Genomic DNA, 13179 nt, shown 5'->3' on the forward strand with positions numbered 1-13179 from the left:
GCTTCTTAAATCAGGAGTGGCTCTTTCTTCTTTCTTGACTTCTTTTGGATGGATTATGTTTTATTATTGAAACTTTTTATATTACCTTGAAAATCCTAAACCTGTAAAGCTTTTTTTTTAAGAGGTCAGAAATATAAAGTAAGGTATTTCTTTTTTTTTTTTTAATTTATTTTTGGCTGCGTTGGGTCTTTGTTGCTGCGTGCGGGCTCTCTCTAGTTGCGATGAGCGGGGGCTTCCCTTCGTTGCAGTGCGCGGGCTTCTCATTGTGGTGGCTTCTCTTGTTGTGGAGCACAGGCTCTAGGCACGTGGGCTTCGGTAGTTGTGGCGTATGGGCTCAGTAGGTGTGGCACACAGGCTCTAGAGCGCAGGCTCAGTAGTTGTGGCACACGGGCTTAATTGCTCTGCAGCATGTGGGATCTTCCCGGACCAGGGCTCGAACCTGTGTCCCCTGCATTGGCAGGCGGATGCTTAACCACTGCGCCACCAGGGAAATCCTAGAGTAAGGTATTTCTAATGGAGGTAGAATTATACAGTAGAGAGGATAACGTCAGGACGTGGAGGACACACGTGGAGAAGGAGTACAGAGGAGCGCAGGCATAGGGTTGGCCCTTCATGTAGGAGTCGGAGATGAAGCAGAGATTATAATGATGCAGGGATTTCATAGAGCATCCATAAAGAATTTGGAGAGAGCAAAGATAGGCTCATCCTCAGTCAGTAGCCATGAAGAAGTATGGAAATAAGGACAACAAGACTGCATTTAGGAAAAATTCCCAATGAATAGAATACTAACCCTTCACTCCAAGATCATTTGAGATTTTCCCAAATATGCCTCATTCTGCCTAAGAGTAAGCATATGATGTAAAACACATTTTTGGTTCTTTTAACTGCATATTATAACTCAGTCAAGTTGGAAGTAGAAAACGCCAGGTATTTTTATTGTTGTTATTGTTGAAAAAAGTGAAGAAAAAAAAGCAGAGTGGCCTTTACTCATTTGTAGCACTAGGGGGCACCAGAGCGCTGCATCAGAGGCAGTAAAAGAGAGCCCGTGGCTGACACAGCAAAGCAAGAAAAGACTTTAAACGAGGGGGAATTCAATACTCTGGTAAGCTTGCCTCCAAAAGGACACTTCTTCTTTCACCTGATTAGTCTATTCACGTCTTCTGAAGGCCACTGTGGCCTTTATTTATCTAAAACAATTTTTTAACCTTATATACAAATTAGTGTCCCTGAAGGACAGAATAGAAATAGGACCCAAAGTATATTCTAAAATCTAATTTTAAAACTTTTCAGAAATAAAAGAGGACTTTACCTAAACGTTAAAAGGGTGCATCATGCCCCTACCCCAAAAATGACAACGAAAAATGAACATTAAGATAGATCCTAGGGCAACTGACATCTCCAATCAGAGGAGGACCTTGGTGAACTCACTCTCCCACAAAAGCAATGAAAATACAGGCGGAGCAACTAAGAACAATCATTTCAGAACCCTAAAAATTAACCAAAGCCATAGATTGAACTGCAAATCATCCATCCAAGAGGAACTATTGAACTTAGGTACGACAGTAGGGTCTGTGACATTTTAACAGGGGCCATTCTCACCCCTCCTCCATCCCAAGCTCAGTGACCCACCCTACAGAACCCTATGAAAAGATAAAAGGGCGTCTTTAGGCTGAAATTAAACGACACTAGACAATAACTCCAATCCACACAAAGCAATAACAGCACCCGTAAAGGTAACTACGCAAGTACATATAAAAAAAGTACAAATATATTTTTGTTTATAACCCCTCTATTCTTATATCTGCTTGTAAACACAACTGCATAAAGCAAGAATTCCTGTCCAGTTATTCTTTCAATAAGCAAGATATACATTTTTATTCTGTGAAGAAAGGACTAAATTTTGGGAGTTTACTTGTTACTGCAGCACAACCTACCCTAACACAGAAATTATTACCTTGAAATAGTGTACAAAGGTAATAAAACCTAAAAGAGTTGCCATTGGCTTAGCAGCTGTTGAGCAAGTGAGGAGCAAGGGAACATCTTGCAGGCTGGAAAGATGGAGACCCAAGTTATGCAGCATTAAATTATTTGGTAAAAGTGTCCTCTTCAGGGACTCAGATGACCTACCAACAGCTACTGAGCCTACGACTCTGGAGAAAAAAACTGGGGGAGAAAAAAATTGGGAAAGAGAAAAAGAAAGAATGTGTGTGCACATTGACTGTTCCCGGTTGCATTTAGCAAAAAATAATTGAATGGGGGCTTCCCAGGTGGTGCAGTGGTTGAGAGTCTGCCTGCCGATGCAGGGGACACAGGTTCGTGCCCCGGCCGGGAAGATCCCACATGCCGCGGAGCGGCTGGGCCCGTGAGCCATGGCCGCTGAGCCTGCACGTCCAGAGCCTGTGCTCTGCAACGGGAGAGGCCACAGCAGTGAGAGGCCCGTGTACCGCAAAAAAAAAAAAAAAAAAAAAAAATTGGATGATTTCAAAGCAGAACACCAGGGCCCTGAATGGCCTCAGCATGGCGTAGCTGATTCACCAGCCTAAATGCCTGCTTCTTACTTGGAAATAAATTACAATAGAAATAAATTAATTTCTATTGCTTTGTTACCAAAATGGGGGATCCATTTGCTACTGCAGCTTAGCCTACCCTAATTAACACAAGAAACAATGAAAATAAATTAAGCATTGAACTCAAGGAAAAGGATAACAACTACAAACCCAAGGAAAGCAGATGGAAAATAGTAATGAGTATAAATGCAGAGATTAATCATTAGAAAAAAGAAAAACAATAGAACTAATAAATAAATACAAAAACACAAAAGTTTTGTTAGGGGAAGGGCAATAAAATAGATAAATCAGTAGCTCATCTGAACAGAAGCAAAGGTAGAAAGCATAAATAGGCAAAAAGAGATAAAAAGGAGAAAACAATAGAAAAGAAAGAAATTTAAATAATCATAAGGGAATACTTTGCTACAGAGTATGTAAATAAATGTGGGAACCTAGGTGAAATGGGTAATTATCTAGAAAACTTAAATTACCAAATCTCACCCCAGAAAAGAGAAAATCTAAAGCAACAATGATCTTATGGAAGAAATAGAGAATATTATAAAAATGGTACACATTCAAGAAGCACTTGACCCAAACTCTTGCAAAGCAGATTTGTACATAAACTTCTATAATTCCAGTGTAATTTAAACTGTTTCAGAACACTGAAAAAGAAGAAAGACATTTCCAAATCCTTTACATGAAGATAACATAACATACATTCCAAAAATCAAAATAAAACGTCATAACTATACCCAATCATGAGTATGAATATTCATGCAAAAATCCAAATTAAATATTAGCAAAGTGAATGCAGCAACACATAAAAACCAAAGAGAGATTCCTTCCAGGAATACAAAGATGATTCATCACCGAAAGGGTACCCATTAAAGGACGTAAATTTAGGATGTCCATTATCAAAATCATTATTTCATGTGGTCTGGGAACACTGGTCAAAGTATTAGAGAAGATATCCACATGACGAAAACCTTAAAGAGCTTATCAAAGGACACAAGCAAATGAAAATGCTAAACAAATAGAAGGGCATAGAAAGTTGTGAGCCTGGAAGAGTCAATGTTACAAAGCCTTGGTGAATTAGTTTGCAACACCTAACATAATCCCAATTTAGGAAACCCAAAAGAACAAACTAAAAATACACGCCACAACAGGGATGAATCTTAACGAATACAAGCTTATTGAGCACCATAAACTCAGAAGCGTGCACACAATATGATTCCACTTCTATAAAATTTGAAGAGAGGGAAACCTAATTTATGATGTCAGGACAGTCCTGGAAGGAAGAGCAAGGAGATCCTGGGTTTCTACTGGTGCTCTGTTTCTTGATCTGGGACCTGCTTACACATATGATGTTAGTTTGTGTCCCGTAGAGATAAACAAGAAGAATTGCCAGGAAAATTCTGGAAACGAATATTAGTGAGGAAGATTAGCCCTAACCAATACTATAATACTGTGTTCCTAGGGCACAAGTAGACAGAAATGTCAGTGAGCTAGAAGGATGGAGGGGGGTTGAGGGGGGAACACTAAACAAAAACTTATGGAAAATCATTTTTAAGAATTAAGGAAGTCTTTTCTACTATGACCTGGAATCCATAAAGGAAGAGATTCAACTACATAGAAGTGAAAAGAAAAAGAAAAGAAAACACCTTCATTAAAAAAAAAAAATCACAGATAAACCATAATGGAAAAGAATATTTTAAAAATTGCATGTATATGTATAACTGAATCACTTTTCTGTACAACAGAAATGAACACAACATTGTAAATCAACTATACTTCAGTTAAATAAATAAATAAAAATAAAGTGTTCAACAACAGCCAAAAAAAAAATCACACAAAGAGAAAAAATCTAGACACACCAGTAAAAATATGTGCACCTCATATTTAAGTCATATAGACAAGTCATTTAATACACACAAACCTCCTAAAAATCAACAAGAAATAAGACAAGACCAACCAAAAATGGACAAAGGGAAAGAACAGACAGTTCACAGAAAGGTTAATTCAAATGACTCAAATGTCTGAAAAGATGTCAGTCTCAGTCACAGTAAGAAAATATTTTTTAAAATATGGCTGCAAAAAGAATTAGAACACACACACATAGCAGATTTTCTAGCTTCTTTCTAGATGGATTCTAAACATGGAAAATATTAAAAGATGGAGACAACTAGTCAAGGGAATAATAAACTGCTAAAAGAATATTAGTTTCACTTGAAAAAGCAGACTTAGAATCCATCAAAGAAGGAAAAATAAGGTTTCCAGTACCAAACCTAATATTAAGGAAAATCAATATCCAGTATAAGTGGAAGCTGGGGCTCAGATTCTACCTGTTGAATATACCATAATTTGTTAATATTTTTTTAAGATGTTAAATTTCTAATCTTTGAGAGGCTGCATTTGTTGTCGTTGTTTTTTTAATGGTATTCTTCCTGTTATTATAGAAAACCAGTTTGCCCAAGAGCATTATTAGAGAAGAAAATCCTCCCTGAAATAGATACTCCCTGGAGGATTTCCCTCACTGAACCCTCAACTCTATCAAGTGACTTGAGAAAAGATTAGGAAGACTTCAAATAATCCTGTACGTAGCAACCACAAAACAATACTTGACATTTACAGGACACATTTCAGTTTTCAAAGTACTTCACATTCATCAGCTCCTTCAGGTTAATAAAACCAACCTAAAAGATAACAATAACACCCAGAAAATCAGGAAGTTCACGTGATGACACAGATGCTGTGGCTTTGGGCCCTGGAAATTCTTACAGAAATTAAAACTAACACTGAGGCAGGAGAAATCGTGGCAGCAGGAATGGATGGAAGCAGGGTGCTTATAACTGGTATGTTCCACCTTTATGTTTAAAGGAAGAAAAGGTCAGCTGGGTTGATTTAAGATTTCTGAAGAAATTTCAGCAGAGATTTAAAAAGACTTAGAGTAAGAGATTACTTCATCAAAGAACCTTGAACCATGTAGATCAGTGCTGAATTAGCATATGCTGAAAGCAGTAATTAAGAAAAAAATTCTTGGATTTATTTTGTGTTTTTCTTCTAAGAATTTCAAAACAGCTGTTTAATTTTGTTATCATTAATTCTCATGGTACTCCTCGTATTCTTAAGTGAGTATGTTAATATTCCTCTAATTTTATATGTAGATTTAAAAATTGGGCTGTTGAAACCAAAGCTCAAGGTCTCTAAAAAGGTCAGTGGTGTAAATTTGTTGTGTGTCTCAGTCTATTTTAGGAAGGTTAGACCCCCAAGATAGATCTGATGTGCAGGAAACCATCATTTCCATAGAATGAATACCATAAAAGAGCACAACAGAGTAAATTTGTTCAGAGTAGAAAAGTCAGCTCACAAAAACAGACCCATGAGTCTGTGAGCCATGAGTCCAAGAATTAGACATTCTGATCAAGAACATGAACTTACTGTATGTTTTGTAATGTAACTAGCAAGCTGATGGCACTAAATAAAAATGAAACATAGCAAGTATAAACCCATTAGCCTATGATTTATTCACTACAATCTTAGGAGGATGAGTTGCTCTTTTTTTTTAATCATCTTTGTCCTCTGTTTAATATTTCTAGCAGTTCATGAAGGATTAGTCATTATATTTGAAGAGTCTAGTAAATTACAAATAAAAGAAAGCTAATTCTGATAGGACAGAATGTACAAAAATGGCAACTCAGAGTGGAATGGCAACCTTCCTATCTCAGGTCCAAGGTCATGAGCTTTGTAGCTTTCCTTTAGAAGGGATATCGTAAAGAGTTTAAAAAAGACCTTGGCTTTCTGAAACCACTCAGGTTTTTACATTGTTGTATTATTCAGTGAAGTAGTTCATTGTGCGTCTGAGTAGCCCTGACTGGAATCTGTAACTTTAAGCGTGGACAGGCAAGGGGCCAGTCCTGTCCAGTGATTAAAGTTACAGAAATTCTAAAAATCATGATGACTCTGTCCAAAGCTGAAAGCCAGCTGAAACTTTGGGAATAAACAGCAACCGGACACACAGACTGAATTCAAAGCTTCAACACTTAGAGAACATGCCAGTAAGTGTTAACTTATTATAACTGATAAATCATCATCGTCATTGTCATCATTGTTATTATTATTCATTTAACCCCACATCTTTGAACTCATGCAATGGAAGCCAGAGAACCGGATTATAGCACAGGGAACCATGTACAATATCCTGTGATAAACCATAATGAAAAAGAATATATATAACTGAATCACTTTGCTGTACAGCAGAACTTAACACAACATTGTAAATCAACTGTACCTCAATAAAAAATAAAGTAGTCTAAGTAAAAAACAAAACAACAGCAACAAAAAGTCCTCCATGCTGCCTTTTGCTCACCACACTCACTTATAACTCCGCAGCTACAACATTGAGGCAATGAACTGGGCTTCCCCTGACAACGGGAAAGTCAAAGTACATTGTGAACTCTTTTGTGGTATTTGCTCACTTAATCTTTCTCCAGATAATTGCTTGTCCAATCCTTTCTCTCCTTCAAGTCTTTGCTCAAATCTCTCCTTCTCAACGAGGCCATCCTGTCTACTCTGTTGACCACCACAAAATGCCCCAGTTTACTCCAACTTTGCCCCCATTCCTGATGCATCTTTTCTTGCTTTCCTTTTTATTTTTACACAGCATTTATCAAATTCTAATATGCAATGTAATTTGCATATTTATTCTATTTCCCGCCTACTGCCTTTAAAATATAAGTTCCATGATAAAAGAGAACTTTCTTTGCTTTGTTCATCTTAATATCCCAAGTAACTAGATTACTGCCTGACACTCAAAAAAAAAAAAAAAAAAGATGAACCTAGTTTTTGTATATATTCTGTTCTATTACTATTGCAAAGTATCTCTATTATTACTTGGCTTTCTTGTGGCACGGTCCATGATGAATGAATATCAAAAATACTGGTTAATAAATAAAGTTAGTAAATAAATAAAAGTTAATAAATAATAATAAAAATTACTTGCAAATATGTATAATTTGGTTTACTAAAAAAGCATTATGTTGGGCTTCCCTGGTGGCGCAGTGGTTGAGAGTCCGCCTGCTGATGCAGGGGACGCAGGTTCGTGCCCCGGTCTGGGAGGATCCCACATGCCGTGGAGCGGCTGGGCCCGTGGGCCATGGCCGCTGAGCCCGCGTGTCTGGAGCCTGTGCTCCGCAATGGGAGAGGCCACAACAGTGAGAGGCTCACGTACCGCCAAAAAGAAAAAATATAAAAATAATAATAAAAAAAATAAAAAATTCTGAACACCCTGTGAAAATTTTAGAATTTTTCTGGCAGGTGAAATTGAACTTATATGGGAAAATATACCAAATGGAAGCCAAAAAAAAAAGGATAAATATGCTTTCTGTTGAATTTTCCATTCTAATGGCTCCTCTATGAATAGTAATGAATATTAAAATAATACGAGCTAACATTTATTAGCACTAATTAAGTGCTATGCTTTAATATACTAGCTCAATGAATCTTCAGAACAATACCATGGGGCAGATACTCTTGTTCTACCATTTTGCAGAGACAGTGGAAAAACATTTAGAGTCATGTAACAAGTAATGACAAAGTCAAGATTGGAACCCAGGACTGTCTGCAGACTCTTGCTGTTATACCAAATTATACCACATTGGTGAAACACCACACACACACACACACACACACACACCATTTCCCAAATATAATCCAAGGTAAATAATTCATGACAGCTGGCATTTCCAAAGTTCCAGGGCATCAATCAAAATGCTTCTTGTCTTAAAAAGTTTGAACTGTTAATCTTCCTAATATACTGTTTTACACCTAGAAGTATGAAGGTCTGATAAAAGTAACTAAAAATTCTGAGAACCATCTTTTTATCCAGAAGATTGTTCCATGTCTTAAAGAATTTACACATAGTTCTTGAGGGAATATTTTTCCTCACCCCTCTCTCTCACCCCTCCAGGGTTTCTCACCTCTCCTCATGTCCAGACACCCCGCTCATTTTTTAAGTCCTTTCTAATCCGGCTTCCTTTCTCAGCTTTTCTCCAGAAAATATTCTTTCCTGTCGTTGAGTCATGACAATAGCCTATGAACACCAAAATCCTTGTCCTTTCTTCCTTATGCTTTCTTCTTCATCCTCTTACGATCCTGTCTTTACCATCCACTTGTTTACCCCACCAACCCTGAAAGTTCTCTCTCCTCTGTTACACCATCTCACCGTGAGGGTGACCATCCTGGGATTTTAGCCCTGAGTGGCCTGTGTCGGGAACCTGGGACAGTTGGTCACTTTGTACGTCACCCTCTTTCTCACAGATCCCCACTGCCTTTCAACTGCTGTACTGTTCCACACACTCCAAGCAGTATGTCCCTCTCACATTGCTATTTCGTCCTATTTGTTAATCTTGACTCTCTAAGATCCTGGATGGCAAGGGCAGCTCTAGATTAATTTTCCCCATCTCCACTTTCTTAGTCTTTATTTTTTTCACTATAAATTCTCTCCCTGCGCACAACTAAAGCTGATTTTTAAAAAAACTTTATTTTTATTTATTTATTTTTGGCTGCATTAGGTCTTCATTGCTGCACGTGGGCTTTCTCTAGTTGCGGGGAGCGGGGGCTACTCTTCGTTGCGGTGCGTGGGCTTCTCATTGCAGTGGCTTCTCTTGTTGTGGAGCACGGGCTCTAGGCGCTTGGGCTTCATTAGTTGTGGCATGCAGGCTCAGTAGTTGTGGCACACGGGCTTAGTTGCTCCGTGGCGTGTGGGATCTTCCCGGACCAGGGCTCGAACCGGTGTTCCCTACCTTGGCAGGCGGATTCTTAACCACTGCATCACCAGGGAAGTCCCCACAACTTTTTTCTTTGAAGAGAGCAAATCCATATGGCCATTCCCTCTGTTTTCACTAACACCAACCTGTTACCCTCTTTGTCTGATTCTTCAAAGTCTTCCCCCTTGGTTCTTATTTTTATCAACTTCTATTTAAATATATTTGTCACTCCAGTTCTGTCTTCATATTCTGTTCTTCTTTTGTTACTATCTTCCTGGTGGAATGAGCAGGGCCAGACAGAGTGGGCGTGGCTACAGCACTCACCTCTGAGTAGCACAGGACACCTATGCTACTTCCCCAGCTGTAAGATTCAGAGGGTTAAAAAAAACAGATGTGAAAGTAACAAATGATGAATTTTAGGAATGATCAAGCACAGACAGACTCCCTGCCAGGACAGTTTCCTGCTCAGAGGTCCCAAATGGGGAAAAGGTCCCAGGGGATCGTACTGCTGGAGGTTCAAGGGGGGTCCACAGGATGAGTCTCTGAATCGTGGTGTGGAGAGTGATAACCACTTGGTACCCCTCTTTGTATCAGGTGTGTGAGTCAAGCAAGGGGTCAAGTTTAGCTAATTTAGAAGGCCCTGAGGACGGATCCCTCTGGAACTTGAGAGGCTTGAGGTCCTGGAAAGCAGCAGAGAGTCCGTGAAGGGCAGGAAGAGTCTGCCAGGGTGGATGTCTGCCAGGTGTGGACAGGGCTTCTAACACAGAAGCACACACTGGGTCCCCCTGCTCTCTATGTGGCCCGAATAGTTCATATCAAGTGTTTGACATTGGCTTAGAGAATTACTTCCAAAACTCCGTTCCCACCATAAATGCTCTCCTTTCTGATCTCCTGATTCTCTGACATTCCTACTCTATAACTAGTTGTCCCCAAATCATCCCAAATACAACATGACCAAAAAAAAGCCTTCTCCCTAAACTATTCCCTGGGTCATTTAACATCATTACCATCCACCTAATTGCTTAAGCTAGAAACCTGGGTGGGGTTATCTTGAACATTTCCCACAAACCCTTATCCACAATTCTAGAACCCAAAAAGCTCTGAAAACCAAAACTCATCTTGTAAGGTGGCCCCAAAACTCATGTGGTAACAAAACTTGCAACCTGGGGCTATCTGTGGCCAACCATACACGTAAATACTAGAAAAACAGAATAATTAGAAACTAGGTTTGCTAAAGGGGCTGATCAGAGGAACTGCTTGCTCTCTTCATTGGAAAGGGTATTAATAATAAGAGCTAATATTTTTTTCTCAGTGTAATTATCCATTCCCAGCCTCATTCCCCAAATGATTTGAGGGGGGCTTAAAAAGTTAAATGCACAGCATCTGCACCAAAGATACCCTGATAAATAACACCTAGTTTACTGCCTTAATGGCCTGTCACTGACGCCCTGATGTGGTGATACTGTTAGATCATTACACACAGGGTGACCAGCTCATCCTGGCAGCTTTTTTTTTTAAATTGAAGTATGATTTACAATGATGTGTTAGTTTCAGGTGTGCAGCCAAGTGAGATATACATATATATATATACATATATACACATTCCCTTTCAGATTCTCTTACAGGCAATCACAAAATACTGAGTACAGTTCTCTGTGCTACACAGTAGGTCCCTGCTGGTTATCTACTTCACATATAGCAATGTGTATATGCCAATCCCAAGCTCCCAGTCTATCCCTCCTCCCTACCACCACCCCAGGCAACCACAAGTTTGTCTTCTATGTCTATGTGTCTATTTCTGTTTTATATATTAATTCATTTGTATCCCTTTTTTTTTTTTTAAGATTCCACTTACAAGTGATATCATGTGGTATTTGTCTTTCTCTCTCTGGCTTGCTTCACTTAATAGGATGTTTCCTAGGTCCATCCATGTTGCTGCATATGGTATTATTGCATTCTTTTTTATGGCTAATATCCCATTGTATATATATACCACAATAAGAGCTAATATTTATTGAGGACTTACTACGTGCTAAGCACCTTTGCAAGCCTTTCCATCTATTAATTTATTTAGTCTTCCCAGCCAGCCTATGAGGTAGGTACTATTTCATATAATTCCCATTTTACAGATGAGAAAACTGAGCCACAGAGAAGTAACTTGTTCAAGGTCACACAGCCAATAAATGGTATAATTTGAAAGACTGAAAGAAAACTGCAAAGGCAATGACTTTCTTATCATGCAATTCAATGTTATTATATGTCCTATCTTTATAAAAGCAAAATAGTGTCTCTGTTCTCTGGTAGTAAAGGACCCACACTAAAGGAAACGCTGGCCTCCTACAGGACATTCTCATTTCTTTAGGATTTTTACAGTTGCACTCTCTTCTACCTTTGTAGCCTCACCTCCTGCCACAGGAAACTCTCAACCTCTAGCAGTTCACTGAGCCCACTGTTTATTTGTACTCACATGCCTTTGCTCACACTGTCGGAATTCCCTTCTTCCTTTTTTCTATTAATCCTAGTCATACACAGCTCAAATGACACTCAGCAAAGCATCCCCCAGAGAACCCAGGCATAATGGATTGTTCCTTTGCCTTGAGCCCAGGACACCTGGCTTATTCTTTTGTCCTGGCACTTACTTATTCTCTCTTACTCTCTAGATCTGGGGCTTTGTAACCTCCAATCCTTAGCCTAGTCTCTTACACCTAGAGACTAGGCTAGAGTAAGTGCTAAATAAATATCAATTAAATTAGATGTATTCACAACTGGAAGGTTTTGTCCAACATCTCCATCAATATAGAGAAGAGATCCACGGGTGTGTGGATATCGTGGCCTGTCGTGATTGTAGCAGGAACTGTAAATAGGGGTAGCATGGAGGGATAACAGGGTGGAGAGGGAAAGGCCCTGTGACACTGGGCTGTGCACTGCTGCTTTTGGCCGCAGAGGAAGCGAGGCTGGCTACATCTCACAGTGGCAGTCTGTTTCAGGAGAACTAATTATGGTACTCCCTTCCACAGACCTCATCACCAGTAAACCCTCAAAGATGAAGGTTTTTCTAAATTAATGAATGCAAAAATTACAGAGAAGAAAACATGTTCATACAAGAAAATCCCAAAGTTCCTTCCTATCCCTAGACCTGAAACTGTCCTAGCCTCCAAGCATAAAAGCTTCACTTTCTGACACTGTCAGAAGGCGATCGATCGCTACCCAGAGCAAATGGAGGAGGGTGGAGGCCCTGCTTCCCAGGATGTTGACGTACACCCGGTAAAGGAAGAGTCAGCACATCGGCGAGGACTTAACTTTCGGTGAACAGACTCTCTTGCTTTATTCGCCTTCCCTAGGGAATATGTAAGGCCAGGGGCTCGAGCACTCAGTGGTTGCCAATGCCTTCTACACCCGAACCTATGGGTTCACAGGTCCTTTCCCTTTTGAGCAGACAGTAAAGACAAACGCGGGATTATCTGTCACCAAGGATGAGCTCCCCGCCGACCCGCGGCTCACTGGCCGGTGCTCCGTCACCCCTCAGTCCTGGGCTGCACGCCGCCCAGTGAGCGGTCCGCAGCCGCTCTCCATCTGTTCTGGACCTGTCCCGGGGCGCACCGCGACGCTCAGCCCACTCTCCGTCCCGCCTAAGACACCAGATCCTCTTCACCCGCTGCCACCGGCTTCCAGAGAAGAGTGGAGAATAGTAGTCTCCGAGCCTGACCTTGGGCTTAATTTCAACTTCCCCGAAACCTCTCGCAGCCCTGGGCTGACTCCGCCTCCCGGGACACAAGGGCGCGGCACACCCAAAGCCGCGTAGCGCGAGCCTCGAGGGCTGCCTGAAGCCCTGGGGGCGGGGCGGGCCGGGGACGGTGGAGGGGCCGGGG

This window comes from Neophocaena asiaeorientalis, unplaced genomic scaffold (assembly GCF_003031525.2).
Source record: "Neophocaena asiaeorientalis asiaeorientalis breed wild unplaced genomic scaffold, Neophocaena_asiaeorientalis_V1.1 scaffold436, whole genome shotgun sequence".
Classification (NCBI taxonomy): Eukaryota; Metazoa; Chordata; class Mammalia; order Artiodactyla; family Phocoenidae; genus Neophocaena; species Neophocaena asiaeorientalis.